Raw genomic sequence first — 18,852 nt, 5'->3', positions numbered from 1 at the left:
AAGTGTATCAGTTGTTTACTCTCATGGTCACGTGGTTGGCTGGGAGCTGCAGCTGCCTAGCATCTCGAGAGAGTATGTACCGCGTATCGCTAGACTGGGAAAAGATCAAAATTCAAAATTTGAAGTATAGTTTCCTCTGAATGCATATCACTTTGCACTATGGTAAAATTGAAAAATTTTAAGTTGAACCATCGTTAAGCTAGGGACTGTCAGTAATGGACAATAAATAGGTATGAGTATATTTAAATATAAACACTCATGGTGGCACTTTGTATATTATTTTATGCTCCGTTCAGTTCTAAATTTTCCATTTTTATTAACAATAATCTTTATTCTTTCCAAGTAATATGTGTCCACTGTAGAAAACTTTGAAAATATAGCTTTAAAGAGAAAGACTGCAAAAGAAAAAATAAAACTTGCTGTTTAATTTTAAATGACCTTTGCTCTATGAAATTCATAAATACTTTTCTATTGATCTGGGAATATTTCCGTTTAAATTCTAATATTGGGTATGTTATATCAAAAATGACCCCTGCATATTTCTAAATAGTATCCCACAGAGTCTCTTTAAGTAGAAAACATTTTGAAATCTTCCTGCTTCTTGGCCTGCTCAGGTAAATATTTGACGGAAACGCCTAGCAGTGTCCCCTAATAGAGTTGTGGGTGAGGAGTACTGCCCAGGGAAGAGTTTCTGGACCAAGCTGCTGTTAGGCTGAGACTTAAAGAATCGTTAAACATTAGCCATGTAGTATTTCTACTCTAAAGAATAGAGGCAGTTGTTTATCTAGGCTTCTACCTCACTAGATTGGTGGCTTCTCTTTGCATGTCCAGTATCCACCAAAATGCCTGGCATACAGATGGTTTTAATAAACATTTGATGAATGCAGAGGCATATAAATAAATTATAGTATATTGGTAAAATACAATTTGATTCATGCGTTTGTAAATTACACAATTTAAAACAACAGCATGGATTTCAAGAAATATTAACACATCTCCCATATCTCCACAGTTAATCTTAGATTCTCTGTTTTCTAATTCATTTGTTCTGTTTCTTCTCTTTTTATTCATTTATAGATTTTTCTCCCTATTGGTGGACTCAAATCAGTATACATTTGATTTTAACCTTCTGACAGTGTAATTTATTACAGCTTCAAAACTTATCCCAAACTTAAAGACTTATTTTTAGGTATAATTTTATAAAACAATATGAATTTTTAAATCTTCTGATTTAATATTTGCTATTTACTTTTGCCTGTAGGGAAATTAATGCAATAAAAGTCAGCAAAAAGATATTGGAAAAAGTTTGAATATTAAATAGTACCTTGGGTATTGCTTAAAAAAACCTGCATATTAAGTTCTTCATGCATATGGAATATATACAAATTTATGCTGCGTTCAGTAGAGATCATTTAATTAAAGAACAATGAAAATAATTTAAAAACTAATTCAAAATTTATTCGGTGATGTGAGGATATAATACACACGAAGTCACTAGACTCATAAATTCATAAACAAAGAAAGTAAATTAGAATATAGTAATGCTTGGGGCTGGCCTGCTGGCATAATGGTTAAGTTTGGCATGCTCCACTTCAGTGGCCCAGGGTTCATGGGTTTGGATCCTTGGCGTGGACCTACACCACTCATCCCGAGACATGCTGTGGTGGTGACCCACATGAAAAACAGAGGAAGATTGGCACAGGTGTTGGCTCAGGGACACTCTTCCTCAAGCAAAATGAGGAAGATGGGCAACAGATGTTAATTCAGGGCTAATATTCTTCACCAAAAAAAAAGAAAAAAGAAGAAGAAAGAAAACAGCAATGCTAAGTGATATAAAACACCAAGGCAATGGAGTATCTAAAAATGTCATTCAAAGTTGTTGAAATATAGTTAAGAAAATGAACTTTAATTTCTCATTAGGAACTGAACCCAACATCTAATAAGTACTTTTATGCTTAGGGTAAATATTGGAAATTTGTTTATGTTAGTTTATTAGGTCTTTAGTGTCTCGTTTTCTTGCTATTGCATATTCTTAATTATCTGAGAAATTAAATGCAGGAAAAGAAACAGTAAACCATGCCAATGGTGGAAAGGGGTAATAATTTAATAAATACTCTTATATATTATTTTTGAAAATCGAATTATTTTTAAGAATGTCAGAGGCAAAAATCTACAGTCTATGTAAAAATTTTTTAAAAAATGAAATTTAATTTAGCTTGCTCCAAAAATCAGAGGTGAAATCTCTTGATTTTTCAAGAGAAACAAATTTATTTTTCAGGAAACCAAATATGTAACAAGCACACATAATATGTGGTATATCATATTTTAGAAAATCAAAATATATCCTAAATTATACTTTTCTTTTAATAAATTGCTTGATCATAGTAGGACTTTTCAAGAAAGGATTTTCTTTGGATATGTGAAATTTACCAGTTCTAATCTTTGTGCTCTTGTAATTTAAATGGGATCCTGAACTATAATAGCTCAACTTAGAGAACATGAGTTAATACCTGAGCTAGAAGTGGTGTATTAAATACAAGGGAGAAATACTCAAATCGATGTTCCTAATACTCTCATCTCATTTGTATCATTTGATAAAACTCACAGAACATGGTAACCTGAGTGAAAATGCAAAAGGAAAGGAAAGATAGAGGCATATTACAATTTATATATTAAAAAAAACCCAAACAAGCACACGTTTTTAACCTCAAATATGCACAACTTTAAATATCCTTCCAACAGGTGGAAGAGAGTATATAGTATAGAGGAAACAAATCAGAAAAAAGGTAATGAGAATAGGCATTGGAAGGCTGTATTGGAATAATACCCCAGATAATTCACTATCAAATATATTTTCAGAGCTTCTCTCTAAACAAGTCAGAAATGGGGTTCTATGCTCTAAGCGCATGGATGTTTCCGATATAGGAACGTGGAGTCCTAGCAAGCCATCATTAAAGCCAAGGATCTTCAAGTAATCCCGCGGTGTAGAATCTGGGCCCTGATGGGAGAACAGAAAGACAGGAAGAAAAAAGAGCAGAGATTCTAGTTGATCTGATGCCATGTGGTCCAAAATCCTTAGACCAAGGGAAACAAGGCTTTCGTGGTTTTACTTGGTTGGAAGAGTAGCAAACTAAAGCAATTTTAGCTTTTAATTTTGCTCAACTATAAAGAGATTACAATGTGTTATTTTGTCAACTTGCTGTTAAAGTGATGGTGCACCCATTTCATTTAATAATATTAAAAAGCTACTCTCTCTACATGGATCATAACCTTGAACCTGAAGATTGAAGAAATAATGATAATCAAGCAAAACTTTCTCTTTTTAATTTATATGGAAGTAGAGCATTGGGATATGAGGTAAGGAAAACAGAAGTATCCGTCAAGTTATTTTATTTATTATCTCAAGTTTTTTCTTCCAATTTCTAATACAGAGACACTTTTCTATATCTGAATCTGTGCTATGACTATGTTTGAAGTAAACATCTGTCTTACTGTCATGAGAAAGGGGATAAAAAAGATTTATTCATGGACTCTTTTTCTTCAAATTCAGATCAGGACAAAATGAAGGTGATTATTAACATAAAAAGACGGTATAAAGATTCATCAAGTGAATTCACTGAAATATTAGCTTGAACTACCACCATTCAAGCTGGCACAATTATGACCAAACACTGGTTAAAGGTTAAAGATGGAAAAATAGAAAGTGAACTTTCACTTTCTAATCCCTTTTGATAGATTTCTACACAATGAAATATATCCCTGAGGCATGATAGGCAAAGCAACAACTTATTCTTTAGATTTAAAGAGAAGACTTGGTACTTGGAGATTTCAATGGGGCTCCTTTCATAATAATTTAATGCACTTACAACAAATTGAAGTAATTAGATTTTAAGACTTTAATTTGTCAGCCACAGCAATTTATAATTCTTAGTAGCAAGCTTCCAGTCATTGGTATATATCAAAAGTATCCTTTCGGTATCAGGGGAAGGGGCTGATGTTCTTGGTAAGAGTAATTTTGCCATAATGGAGAGATCGAATTGCAAAGATAACCTTGAATTAAAGGTGATTCAGCAAGAGAGTGGAGCTGATGTCACAGTAAAAGAAGGACACAGTATGCAGTTACGCTAGTCATACTTTTGTTAAGTGACTGGTAAGTTTAACAGTTTAGGAAAAGAGAGAATTATCAACTTATTTTGGTCAACCAAATTTGGCCATCTATCCACTACTTCCTCTTGTAGTTGTAGACTTGAGCCAAAGTTGATTAAGCATTTTATCTAATAAATGTAAAATGTTAGGTGTATCTTTGAATACGGCTAATGAACTAACTAGGGTTTAACTTATGAATGTCATTATTTCATTTTCTATTGATCTCAATTCTTCAAGCTCATTCTAATTTTTTATTTAAAAACCTTATAAATTTAATTAGTGACTATGCATTGAGATTTTAGATGATAATGTATACTTTACATTTGATAACCAATAGAGAATAGAAATTGCCAACCTATTCATGAATTTGGAATATCAATTGGTGATTATAAGGGCATTAAAATCGAGAAGATATTCAATATTGTTACTGTTTATCTATATTAGTTAACTTGTGTAGACATATTTTGTTTGTGGCATAGGTTTATATTAAACTGAGTTCTAAATTCTTCATTTACATAACAATTTATGTCAAATCACTCAAAAATTTTAATGGAGCTGTGCTTTAAAAGAAACAATATCTTGCCGTCTCCAGTTTTTCTCCAGAAATGAAGATGCAGTTACTAAATTACAGAGATGGAGCTAAAACATTTAAGCTGGTTAGAGGATGTTAAAATCTACTTCTAAATAATGATTCAGTAATACACGTGGAAATATAAATGCCAGTTTTAGTACTCAAGAAACAACCTAAAATCTTGAAATTATACACTTTAGCTACTTCTCTGTTATCACTGAACTTAAAATTTCATGAGAATTCGAATCTACTTTTACAGATGTCTTGATTTGACAGCATCGCGAAGAAGCACATCTTATAAGACAAGCTTGAGCTTTACCTTTTTCACTTCCCACATATTATGGGAAAACATTTTCCAGGATATATTAGGGACTACCTCCTCTGCCTATAGTCCTTGATTCTGTACTCAGTGTGTTGCATGGAGTGCATGATCCTTCCTGTCTTGTAAGTTGCTTTGACCTTTTATAAATGTCTGCCAGAGACAGTTAGTCAGCAAGTGGACTTGACTTTGCAGACCTTCCTGAAGAAAGTTCTCTGTTGGAGGTTCTGTGTTATTCCCTTCCTAAACGAGATAGAGTTTTGACTTATCTTTCTATTCCTTATGGTGCCTAGTGCATAAAAAATCCTTTATAAATATACATGGACTGGAAAGTGACTATTTTTTATTGTCTTATCTCTTGAACCAAATTCCAAATTCTAAGAGACATCACTTGACTAGAATGGGGGGAATTCTTTAGTAACTGTTGGCAATTTTACAGTTATTTTTCTCATTCCTCTGCTTAGATTCAAACATTTCTGTGTAGTTATCTAATCAATCTTAATACAGAGATATTCCCAGATATTCATAGGTGAAATCTAGAGCTCCAAAATCACTCTTTATCAAAATGCACTGATTAGAAGTTCCCCCTTGTCTTTTTTTTACCTCCAGAAGGAGATGCTAATCAATTGGAAGATCAAATAGTGGGGACATGAATTTTTTTTTAAATAAGGAAAATCTGATAATCATGGAATATTGAATAGTTTATAGTTTAACATTATATTTTAAAATCTGAAAGAAGACAAAGTCAAGTTCTCAAAACTAATACTTAAGACCTAGTGAATATCAAAAGTATAGGAATCAAGAGAGTTATATCTTATGAGAATGTATAGAAATGGCCTGGATCACAGTTGAAAATAGCAATAGTTCACATTTATTAATTATTTAACATTTGTTTTACCTGTACAATCTTATGTAATTTTAATAGGAATACTTCAAGGTATGTACCCTCATTGTCCTCATTTTACCCACAGAGAAACAGAGGTTCAGAATGTGAAAGGATTTGCCCAAGATAACTCAGCTGTTAGGTGACAGAGAAGAGGTTGCAGCCCAGGTCACAAAGACTTCTGCCCAACTCAAGAGTCTTGGAGACAGAGGAACCGGCATGGAAATCCAGCTCTCTCCCTTGCTGACTCTTCAATACCCCATTTTAGGGGTGAAGAAATTGAGGAACTTGAAAGGTGAGGCCAGGATTCCCAGAATCCCAGGATTTTTATAACTCCAACCTCTGTGAGTTTTCCACCATAATATAATAATACACAAAAAAAGCACAACTATTTCTATGTTAAAAATATTCAAGAGTAAATAATAATGTTTTAATTTTGGCAATGGAAAGAAAACACATTATGTTTGGAAATTTGAAGGGTATAAATTATCCAATGAAGCTAATGATTTCTATAGATACTTGAAATTTTAAGGGGAATACTGACATATGAGACATCAGTTCAGAACTTAGTAAGAAATACGAAGAGTTACCATATGTTTGTGTACATTCCTCTCCTGGTGGCGTTTTGTTGTGTGTGTATCGAAAGACCACACCCAAATGTTTTGATGTAAATCTCCTAAGTAAAAAGGTTCCTAACAGTTGTTTCCTATATTTAAAAAAAAGTCTTGAAGTGAACTAAGTCTTAGCTTAAATCGAAGAAAATTACAGCGTTCAGAAAAATGTCAAAGGGGATAATGATGGTAAAATTTAATATCAGCTATTTTGTATGAAACCTAGAGCTCAGACTTCAGCTCCTCCAAATTTTTAGGCCATACTATTTGGAGAAGACCACAAATCTCCCAATACTAAGTGACTGTCCTAGCTTTTCCTTCTTATTTTTTCTTTTTTAGAGGTAGAATAAGGAGATAATGGTGGCTTACACTTGCAGTGTTTCGTTGTTGTTGGTGGTTATTATTTTGTTTTATTTTTTTAGAGCATTTTAAGGTTCATAGAAAAATTGAGAGGAGTGTATTTTTTCCTGCCCAGTTTTTTGTATTTCTTTTTTTAAAAGATTTTATTTTTCCTTTTTCTCCCCAAAGCCCCCTGGTACATAGTTGTGCATTTTTAGTTGTGGGTCCTTCTAGCTATGGCATGCGGGATACTGCCTCAGCGTGGCCCGATGAGTGGTGCTATGTCCGCACCCAGGATTGGAACCGGGGAAACCCTGGGCCACTGAAGCAGAGCATCTGAACTTAACCACTTGGCCATGGGGCCAGCCCTAGTTTTTTGTGTTCTTTAAGTAGGGTGTGTGACTGTCTCATCTCATTTCCTTCTGAAAGCAATCCTGTGTGGTATGGGTAGTCAAGGCTAATCAATGGAAAACTGTGGTTTGCTTAGATTGTTCCCTGGCTAAATTCACACAGCTCTAGAGTAGGTCCAGTATGTGCTTAATGCAGCGGTGTGTTGGTAAATGTTTAACAACTGGCTCTCAGGTGAAAAAAAAGGTCCTAATTTGTACTTCTGCTTTCAGTGGTGTAAATACTCCTACTGTAGCTGATTACAACCCACCACAGTGATGTCATTGAACATGGAGTTGGGAGGAGATGCTGTTAATCTGCTCTTTTCAGCCAGGATGAGCTGGCTCCAGTACATTGTGACCCATATGGAGTAACCTAGACTACGAGTCAGTACCTTTTCCTCTAAAGGGCCAAATAGTAAATATTTTAAGCTCTGCTGACCATTCAGTGTCTGTCACAACTACTTAACTCCACCACCGTAGTGCAAAAGAGGTCATGGGCAATGTGTAAATGAATGCATGTGACTGTGAAAGTGTGTTTTTGGATACTGAATTTTGAATTTCATATAATTTTCAAATGTCATAAAATGTTATTCTTTTGATAGCCTTCAACTATTTAAAAACAAGATATATAAAATATAAAAGGAGGCCATAGTTTGCAGATTCCTCGTCTAGACCTAGAAAACTGGTTAAACTGAAGGAGAATGGCTGAGTGGCACTCCTAACTAGTCCACACATATCAGTGTCTAGTCTCCTATGTCATGCCAATCTTCATCAACATTTCTTATGTTGAGACTGTGGCTGTCAGCCTGAAGTTTACTGCAAACACCGGTTTTAAAACTTTTGAGAACGATAGGAAATATACTTTAGATCCTAAACATAGAGACATACATGAAACAACTGAAACAAACATTTCGCAAATCAGATTTTACCCATACTGTTTGGTAATGTTTTGTTTTCTATTATGTTTTCTATTCTATTCATTTTCCATTCTCTTCCACTCTACTTTATTCTTAAAAATTGCTCATGGAGACTCATTAGTGGATCAATATCTACAAGTCATAAAACCCTAATTTAATTAAAAAGATTGACACCGAGTTGCAAATATCCTAAGAACTGGCTTCCCCTCCTCTTGCCCCACACACCCTGGCCTGGGTTATTTGCATTTGTTAAAAGGACTCATTAGCCAAATTAATCCTAAATTGTGGAAAGTGTGAGAGAGGTTTTTCTGAGCAGGGATTTCTGAGACTCTATTCCTACTCAAGGAATTGTGGGATCTGTTCTTTCTCTTGTCAGTGACCTAGAATTCCCTCTCTACAGACAAATCTGCATCCTGTGGACTCATATTATAATGACACTGTTTATTGTCAATACAGCTATGATATGCAAAACACTATCCTGATTTGTAGAGGAATCCAGAACAATATTTCTAATTTGCATATATTTTATATTCATTATTTAGGCTTCTGTGATTTTTTTTTCTGTTTCTACACTGTTGTCTAATAGAATTACGTACTTAAAGTTATAGATAAGGCAGTGTATGGATTAATCACTCTACCAACATAGTCCTATATATTTTATTTAAAACATACATTTTTATCCTTCTACATGGATTACAGCGCATGCCCTTAAAACACAACCAAATCAACATAAATCCAGTTTGAAACTATTACATCAGACCATATTTGTACCCAAACGTTCTATGATTCTATCAGATACCCCCCCAACCCCTGTCACCCTTCTAGTCGTTATGTCTATCTTTCCCTAATGGCAGGCATTAGGGAAATGTAACTTCTGATTCAAACTGGGAAATAATTTGAGGAAGCTGTTTCTGGTCTTATGGAAGTTTTAAATCATGTTAGAGAAAATAATTCTGACTTGGAACTAGGAAAGTTGTGTTCAAATCACACCTTAGCATAAGAATTATGTGGCCTTTAGCATATTTATGAAAATGTCTTTGTAGATCCAGTTTCTTCCTCTGTGAAAGCAAGGTACTACTGCTCTGCTTGTCTCACAGGCAGCCATCTGTGAGGCCGCGATTAGCTCAAACATGCCCGTTTCATTGTAAACTTGAAATCACCTGAAACAGAATAAATCCTCTCTACACGGAGAACTGTTCAGTACTTTTTGTCGCTTCTAATTTTGCTTTGATTGGGAAGCCACGTCTAACTGCCCCCCCCCCCCCCCGCCCAGTTCTGTGATGGTGACAGGCAGCGTGTGCACGTGTCTGAATTCCGAGCGTATCGTTTACTACTTTTGGTGGCTCTAGTGCAGTGATAGCATGGGACTCTGACAGTTGGTGGAGACAGAAATTTCAGCAATAATAACAACTTGAATATATAGGCAAAATTTTTAACATTATCATGAGTTACTGCGAGAAGACACTGAATAAATGCATTAGACACACATCAGCTCTTTTAATTACCATTTTAAAGCTTCGCTGGTTCTTTTATCCTTTATGTTTAATAAGCTATTATAACAGTTTCATATTATCTTCAAATTAAACTTTTCTTCCATTAAAAAATGAAACCTTTAAAAATGATTGAAATATTTTAGTGCATAGTTGAAAACTGTTTCAAAGTGAAAAAGTCAGAGATAATTCTCCTTTGCTGGTATTTCATTTATGTGTGTTCATACTAAGCGGGAAGAAAGTCCTTAACAAAACCTATATCTTACAAGGCAAAAACTTGAGACCTGACATTTGGGGAGGGAAAAATGAAGTCCTATACCTCCCTAGGAGATCTCAAGAAAGGATATGAGTTAATAAATGCTAAAATGTGTAGTGCTACATGCAATAGTCTATCAGTCTCCAGATTCCCTGAATACAAATATGATTTTATTGTTTGATCTATTATTTTACTTTCTGATACTCAGATGCATAGTGTTGAATTAATTATGCTAACTCAGTTCGTGGCAAGTTATCATCAATGACGCATGCAAAGTGGCTCTCTTGTTTTCCTTGTTTTTGTATTCCTGTACTCCACTTCTACTCCTATTTATCCAATAGTCATTATCCTAATATGTTTAATATGCATTTGGCATGTGTGTGTTTTGGCAAATGTGTATCATTTTGTGTGCATGTATTTTTAATTACTTAAATGGTATTGTGTTATACATGATGATCTCTATCATCTTTCATCACTTTTATCATCAAATACTACGTATTAAGAACTTACATGTTTCTTTGTATACCTCTTTTTCATTGCTTCAACACTCAGTATTTCGTGCACAGTATTTCATGGTGTGCATCAACTTCATTTTCTTTTCTACCCTTCTAGTAATGTATTCCCAGGTTGCCTCAAACTCCCTATTGCTATAAATATTGCTGCAATGAACATCATCGTCATCTTTGATGACTTCTGTGAGAATTTCTCAGAACTATACCCCAAGGAGTGTAATTCCTGGACCCGACATACATAATTTTACTTTATTAGAAAATGACAGAATCTCTCTAGAATGAGTATTACAATCTACATTCTCAGCAGCAGCAGATGGAAATTCATATAGCTCATATCTATGCCAACACTTTGTATTATGCAGCTTTTTAATCTTTTGGCCATTTATTAGATGTAACATGATATGTTATTACCTTTACATTTGTAATTCTCTGTTTACTAATGAGTGTGAGTGATTCTTTATGCTTCTTAGCTTTTTCGGTTTTCTCTTCTGTGAAATTTTTATTCACTTGGTCAATTTCAATTCCTTTGTGAATTTTTCTATTGAGGCTGACTTGTTGATCTTTGGGAATTCTAGCTTTTGTTGCTCTGCCATTTATGGACTTCAAATATCTTTTTTCAATCTATTTTATATGTACTAATTTTGTTCAGAGTCCATTTTGAACAAAAAATCTTTTTTTTTTTTTTTTTGAGGAAGATTAGCCCTGAGCTAACATCTGCTACCAGTCCTCCTCTTTCGCTGAGGAAGACTGGTCCTGAGCTCACATCTGTGCCCATCTTCCTCCACTTCATATGTGGGACACCTACCACAGCATGGCTTGCCAAATGGTACCATGTCTGCACCCGGGATCCAAACCGGCAAACCCAGGGCCACCAAAGTGGAACGTGTGCACTTAACTACTGCACGACTGCGCTGGCCCTGAACAAAAATTCTTAATTTTATGAAATCTAATTAAACGACTTTTTTTCCTATGGTTTGTGCTTTTGAAATTTTAAGAAGTCCTTCGTTATCATGAAGATACTTACTAACATTTCCTACCAAATTTTTATAGTGTTACCTTTCGCATTTAGTACTTGATTCTTTTGGAATCGTCCTTTTTATATGCTGATAGGCAGTGATTCAATCTTATTTTTCTCCATATAATAAGATAGATTTTCTAACCCTATGTGCTAAACAATTTCTCTCTTATTCATTGGTCTGTGGAGTCCTTTTATTATAAATTAAGGTTCTATATATTCATGTCTCTGTCTCTACCGTCTATTTCTAAATATACCAAACCACATTTATTATATGGCTTTGTAATCTTTCTAATTATCCAGTTGGTCAATTTTATAGATATGAAGGGATCATTTGATCCTAGTTCCCATCTAATGCCCAAGTCTCTTACAAAATCCCTGATGGGTCATCCTCAGTCTCTTTCTTTCTTTTTTTTTTTTAAAGATTTTTTCTTTTTTTCTTTTTTTCTCCCCAAAGCCCCCCGGTACATAGTTGTATATTCTTGGTTGTGGGTCCTTCTAGTTGTGGCACGTGGGACGCCGCCTCAGCGTGCTCTGATGAGCAGTGCCATGTCCGCGCCCAGGATTTGAACCAACGAAACACTGGGCCGCCTGCAGCGGAGCGTGCGAACTTAACCACTCAGCCACGGGGCCAGCCCCTCTTTCTTTTAAAGATTGGCACCTGAGCTAACATTTATTGCCAATCTTTTTTTTTTTTCTCCTTCTTCTTCTCCCCAAAGCCTCTCAGTGCATAGTTGTATATTCTAGGTGCATGTCCTTCTAGTTGTGCTATGCGGGATGCTCCCTCAGCATGGCTTGATGAGCATTGCTAGGTCAATGCCCAGGATCCAAACCGGTGGAATCCTGGGCTGCCAAAGCAAGTGCGCACACTTGACCACTTGGCCACTGGGCCGGCCCCCTCAGCCTGTAGTTAAATAACTCTGTTGATACTTTTCCAGGTAGTCTATCCTGTTGTTGATTAGGTGTCTTCACACATGATCTTTACACTTTGAAATGAAATCCTTTCTACCATAACTCCTACCCTTTTGTCATATCTAGTTCCTCTGGAGCAAACCAAGAGATTTACTTGATCTAATACATGACAATTCTTTAGCTCTCATTTTGATCTTCATAGTCACTTTTGTTTCCTCCAGGTTCAATATCCTCAACCACTTTATCTGTCCTCATGTACCTTGATATTCAGACATGTCCCAATTCTGTCCTCTTTAGTGCATAATCCATTTGATCTCTGATCCTTTTGAAACATTGCATGTGTAATGGGAAAACAATGCAGATGTGGTCTGGTAAAGATATAGTGTAGAGAAATTATAGTCTCTCTTCATGTGGACACTAAAACTCTGTTGATGGGTGCTCTTTCCATGGCTTCCTTAATGTGACTCTTTAAAATGTAGCACATCTTGAAAAACAAAAAAGTACTGAAGTCTACGATTATCGCTACTGGAATGCTTCTTAATCTCTTTAAACAAAGAAAAATAAGGCAGTATTTTCTGGTGCAATTAAATTTGTGATTTTCAAAATCTTCCTTCCTTGAACCAATTCTCAGAGACCTTTGGCTTGATACTTGTCAAGACGTACACCAAGATTGGTCATTTCTGTGGTCACACATCGCAAAACTGCCATGAAGTACAGAGCATCTCCTTTTATCATTTCACAGGAGATCTAGCTTCCTTGGACCACTCCAGGTCAAATTGGCCGTAATAATGTCCTGACATGTCTCCCTCCTATCTTTAGGCAAGATTTCCTCACACGTCATTCGGCTCTCAGCATGGAAACATCTGGGAAAATATTAGAAGGATGATTTGCTCCCTCCAGGCAAGAAGAGAGACAAACTTAAGAATCAGTGACAAGTTCCATGTGAGGAGAACCCAAAGTGTGACAAATCCTGTCAACCATATGACACTCTGCTGCAGGCCTGTCAGCTCACCTTCAGTGTGCTATTAAAGGATTAGTCGCATCACATCCTCATGCAAATTCCAGCTGTGTGCCCTGAAATCCAGGAAAAGACCCAGCAACAGTATGGCGTGCGATGTTCATTGAAGAAGTTCATTGCAATAAATTCTCTTAGAGTTTTCTCTCCATACATTCTTGCTTACACTGCTTGAAAAATAAATACTTTTGCTGCTTTGAGCTTCAACATATTTCCCTAAGCAATTTCTAGCCTATTTTGACAAGCTGTCTTTAGGTTGTGTTTGGACACTCTAAGCAATTGAGCTGAATGCATTTAGAATCAGCTGAGAAATCTGCTGAGCTTTATCTGACTGTATACTAGCACAATTGATCTCATCCTTCAAAATCCAAATCGAAGGTCATTTCCTCGATGATGCCTTCCTCTCTACTAGAATAAATGCTTTGCATTTTTATGCTCTCTTGAAAGACAGTTCACAACATGATTATATCATTCACTCATTCATTCATTCAGAAAACATTTTGAGTGCCAATTACAAATCAAACTTTGTGTTGGTACTAAGGGTACAGAGTTGAACAAAATTTAACCCTTTGCTTTAAGGAAGCTTACAACCTGGTAGTGGAGAAAGACATATAAAAACGCGATTGCAACACAGCGTGATAAGTACAAGGATGAAGGTATGTGCAAGTGACAGAGATTTTACAGGGAAGTGGTCAATAGCTTCAGTAAAATATCCCTTCTGCGTATCCACATAGATTAAAACATATAGTTAAAAAAACTCCCTAAAGTATAGACAGGAAAAGTAAGAAAAATGCTGGGAGGGACACCTGTCAAGACTTACAGTTAGGCCCTCTTTCTACCACTCTGTCCCTGTCCCCTCGATCATTGATCCTCAGGAGAACCCTGATCACAGGGTTCATGCAAGCTTTCCCATGTGGGCTTTGCTTTCCTGGGCAGCAAGAATTAAACATGCAAACCTTCTTTTTCCTTCATCACATCTCGTCCTTTATTTTTCCCACAGTCTTTGCCTTGTGTCTACAACAGCTAATCCATCTGAGAAACTAATGCTATGATCATGGCTTAATGTATTATCCCACCCACACAACACATCTGGGTTTAAAGTAGGCATCTACCACAATGTACTCAAAATAGCGGCCTCACTATTTTGAGACATCATGGAAATTCAGTGGGAATAATCCAGTGGAACAGGAGGACTTCTTGATGCAAGCGAAATTCTTTTAAAGCTAAGTCTGACCATATTAATTGATTTAAAGCAACTGTAGTGTTCAAGGAAAGAGGAGGGAGAGTTATAGTGGTAAATGTGTCGAATCTGAAAACAGCCAGCTTGGTCCTCTCTACTCCGTCTTGAAATCAAATACCCTCTAACATAACCACACATTCTTCTAAGAGTTTGGGCTTTTGTGTTATTAGTTTCCAAAAAAATTACTTTCATACTGACTCTCATATCACTCTAATGACTATTGACCTCAGAAATAATGGCCATATGCCAGATGCTCTGCTAATCATTTCAGTTACCTCATTTACTATTTTGTATTTATAAAACTCCTAAAGTGTGTGTATTCTCCCTGTATTACAGATAAATAAATTGAGGTTCAAAGAGGTGATCACATCACAGAAGAAGCAGGTACTTGAAACTAAGTCTAAGTAAGTCTGAAATCTTAGCTCATTTCATTAAATCACCCCACCTCCCTAATACATTTTTATAAAGGTGTAGTATAAATTAAATACATTCTTGACAGTCATGAATCAGACATAGGAAGAGTATAATTTTCATTTTCTTTGGAGGCAGGATTAAGAAAGCCAATAGTTAAGGAGAACTTCAGGCTCTTACCAGTATTAGTGTCTGGAGAAGAAGCTCTGCTGAAGATGAAGTCACTGTGTGTGAAAACGAGTTGTTGCAGCAATAGGAAACCATTGAGATACAGGCTAGAGATGGATCTAGATAGAGGACAGAAGTCCCTGACACTGGGGAAGTGGTTAGGGCAACATAGGTACAGAAATAAGTTGGGATGAGGCAGTTGGTAAAATGCATAACTAAAGCCTCCTTATTTTAACCGTCTTAGGAGAGGAGTGTTAGTTTACCCAAGCAGTTTTGCTTTTCAAGCAGTAATGGGTGACCCAGTGAACGATACTGAATTAAACATACTACAGGGATGGTTTGAGTTAGATCTTCTTCTTCGGGACCAGCATGGTTCTTAGATGGCACACAGAACTCTACCATGGCTTTGGATTGCATTTATGGAAATTTTCTAAATCTCCTAGTGCTGGGACACGGGGAGGGAGGAAGTAGAGACGGGCGCAGAAAGTGGGCAGCAGTGCTATTCGGCTATTCAGGCTGGCACCCAGAGCCTGAAATGGGAAATGTGTGGGCTCTGAACCTGTTTTTTCTCTTCCGGATGCTTTCTGACCCTCTACTTCCATATCAGCCCAGTAGGGTTGAACACATGCCCCAAGGAGATCCAGGATTTGTGCATAAGAGTTCATATTTCTCCTTGACCAGGCTGCTGCCCGGAGAGGAAATCCTGGGAGGCAGATCATTCTCCCTCTCCAGCACAACATTTCTTTTATGGAAGTCCTTGAGATCAGGGCACCAGAATGGTGCTAACACACTAATTTAGCGTGAGTCCCATTCACCTTACACAAAGCATAGAGATACTTCAAATGCACTGATTGAATGAAAATAAATATCTAAAACAAACAGACAAAAACTTAAGGAAAAAACCACCTCTATCATTCATTGTAAATCTTCATTAATAAATTATTATATTTCCACTGGATCTGTTAATTTTGTAATACATTTCAAGGTTAAATTGTTGGTAAATTCCTAGACTCTGCAAAAAATATTCACCTGAGGGAGACTCTGCTGGGCACCGTGATGAAATGCTGGGGCTGTGAGTGCAGCTGCAGAACTTTCGGAAGCTGAAACCTGGGGGCTATTTTTCCGGGCCAGCAACTCTCCTTAAATGCATTGTAACTGGGCAGGAGTTACACTTAGTACTACGGTAAGTTAAGCATCTGCTAGGATGTTTCACAGTTTTTTTCCCATAAAGAGATGGTTTGTGACACTACGTTTTGAATTGAAATTTGAATTGAAAAAAACACGTTTGATGTTGCCCTGAAAAATATTTCAAGGTTACTATGACCACGTGTTTTATGTATTTGTTTCTTTTAATTTTATCTATATCATTTATTACATATGTCCAGAATTTATGCTAACAAGATTTAGAGAGCTTTGATTTTTTTCCTCTGGAAAAAAATAAAAGGCTTGAATAGAAGATTGAAGCAAAAAAAAAGAATCTGTGAAGGCAAGGGTGATGGAGTCAGCTATAAGCAGCATCAGGATGCTCAAAGGTGGTCCATCAAGACTGCCTCCGGCCCAAAGTGATGATGTGCACCTGGGGAACTTTCCATGGGTTCTGTACTTTAATCTTATTCACGTGGCCCTAATACGGAGGCCATAATGTGTCCTATAAGACTAGACAAAGGACCTGGGTTTTTGAAGCATTAATACAGACCCACCCAAATCACAGACTCTTTCAGCCGGAAGAGTATACAGAACCCATTTCTGCTAAGTAACATTTCAAGAATCAGATGAGGTCGAATTTCTGCCACATAACCATATAGCCTAAACACGGGTCATGCAAATAAGCTTTGTTCTGGTTCTGGCCACAGTTCACATGGTGAGTGGTTTGAGGGAATTTTGACATAGTTGAAACATCCAGGCATAAGTTATTTTTATTCAGATGTAAGTAGATCAACCGCTCTAAGAAAAATAGACCTTAGCTGTCAAAAAAATTACAGGCTATAAGTTGCAGAATAATATTAATTCTGCATTATATGGCTCCCTGAAAATATATTTTAATGCACACCAATATTCATCTCATAACCGCCTTAGGCATTAGTTTTAATAATAAAACTAAATAAAAATAAATAAAACTACCTGGCTCTCATAAGCATTTCAGTTTGTAGCAACCAGGTCATAACCAGGTCAGCTGGGTAAAGAAGTCAAACCCATGTGAAGTATAAGCGAAGTAGTTGGGGGTGAATGCTTAGTACTCCAAAACATGGATTATTACAGGTTGAATGAGTAAGATGCAGTAAAGAGTTAAACTTATGGGTAATTGAGTTCTGTTGGTACTATATTCTAAGAAATGTTGGAAATAAGGAAAGTTAAAGGCTGAAATATTAATGATATTATACTTTTACATATATTGCCCACTCTTAATTATCTTGACTAAAAAGGTATTTTTTTCTACTACATCAGAAAGCATCATTGTCATCTAGCAACATGATCAAAAATTAATTTTAGAAGCACAACTAAACCAAGCTGTGCTGTAGCTAGAATCGTGGAATGGAAGGAATCGGACACGTATCAGGGAAAAGGGTAAAAGCTCCATAATTTTTCAAGTAAAGCAGTCAGTTCAATTAAATATCACTTAAAGGGCTTTCTTTTGAGACGAGCTTCTTTATCTTTAAGCTGACCTTCTCCCTGAGCATTTGTGTTTAAATTGTTTATTGATACCATGTATGATAAAGGTCACAGCTAGTAAATATGCTCTACTTCACATTATACATCATGCAGGTCTAATGTTTCTGACCGAATCCCAAAGGAATGAATGTTAGTCACAGAGTTCAGCATTAGGAAAATAATTGGATTTGTCTGCTTTGCAATAGAAAATGATTTGAAGGACAAAGAGGGCTAATAGTTTGAAAGGCCAAGTGAGAAAGAGAGTCGGTTTTGAGAGTGTTTGATTCCCCCCCCCCCCCGCACCCCGATTGTGCCATGCATCTACAGAATGTTATGTGAAATACGTGGGCAAAGATCTTAAGTCAAGAAAAGGAGAATCTTCACAGTTTTGTCTCAATTTTATGGATATTTTAGACAAATTCATTTCAACAGAGGAAAGAGAGAAGGGAAGATGGAGTGACTGTCCTTAAATGGACTGAATATGTCATTTCTTCATTTTATTTTGCAAGTAGCATAACTACTTCTGGATCCATGGCCCTTCAAAAGGATAAAAGAAGGACCAGCCTATCAGTATAAAGTTCAGTTGGGACTGTGTGGCTTCATGGAAAAATAGAGTTAACGGTTGCAAACTTACCAGGTTAAAATCAGAGAACCATTTGATTTTCCAGGATATTACAAACTTGAGTCATTTTTTATCAGCTTCTAAAATGTTTTCAGCATACACTATGCTCCAAGCACAATTCTAAGCATCTTACCAGTGTTCTCTTAATCTGTTCAAAAACCCAAAGAGGGAGGTGAAATAATATCCCTATTTTATGGAGGAGAAGCCTCGGTCCAGAGTCTAAGTAGTTTCCCAAGATCACACAGCTAGTGGCAGGCACAGGATTTGAATTCAGAGCCTCGGGCCAGGTGTCTTCCTCGCTGGGTTTCTGATCCCCATGTCTAGTACTCATCATTTCTCAGTGCTACATCTAGAATGCCTGAGAAACACTTCCATTCTCAAAAGTCC

The sequence above is a fragment of the Equus quagga genome, chromosome 7, assembly GCF_021613505.1.
Source record: "Equus quagga isolate Etosha38 chromosome 7, UCLA_HA_Equagga_1.0, whole genome shotgun sequence".
Lineage (NCBI taxonomy): Eukaryota > Metazoa > Chordata > Mammalia > Perissodactyla > Equidae > Equus > Equus quagga.
Note: the sequence above shows the minus strand (reverse complement) of the source record.